The sequence below is a fragment of the Penaeus vannamei genome, chromosome 26 (assembly GCF_042767895.1).
Source record: "Penaeus vannamei isolate JL-2024 chromosome 26, ASM4276789v1, whole genome shotgun sequence".
Lineage (NCBI taxonomy): Eukaryota > Metazoa > Arthropoda > Malacostraca > Decapoda > Penaeidae > Penaeus > Penaeus vannamei.
Window position 1 is genome coordinate 18,469,973 of NC_091574.1, and position 754 is coordinate 18,470,726.

Genomic DNA, 754 nt, shown 5'->3' on the forward strand with positions numbered 1-754 from the left:
AGTATTAGTGCTATTCTTATTATTATTATTATTATCCTTATCATCATCACCACCACTACCACCACCACCACCACCACCACCATCAGAACCATCATCACCACCACCACCATCAGCAGCAGCAGCACCATCACCATCATCATCATCATCACCACCACCATCATTATCATCACCACCACCATTACCATCACCATCATCATCATCACCACCACCACCACCATCAGCAGCAGCAGCACTATTATCAACACCACCGCCACCACCGTCAGCAGCACCATCACCATCATTATCACCACCACCATCATTATCACCACCACCACTACTATCATCACCACCACCATCATCATCATCGTCACCACCACCACCACCACCAGCACCATCATCATCACCCTCACCATCATCACCACCACCATCATCATCATCACTATCGTTATCACCACCACCATCGTCATCACCATCCTCCTTACTACCACCACCATCCTCATCAATATCATCATCATCATTACCACCACCATCATCCTCATCATTATCATTAACACCACCACCATCGTCCTCGCTGCCACCATACCATCATCACCATCCTCATCACTATCATCACCACCGCAACCACGACCAAGACCACTATTATTACCATCATTATCATCAACATCTTTCTTGATGAAGTCCAAATGATTCCTTCTCTTTTTTCCTATTCGAAAATTTACGATCCACTCCGACATCGCTACGAGATTTGATACCAATGATAATGACATCATTAATA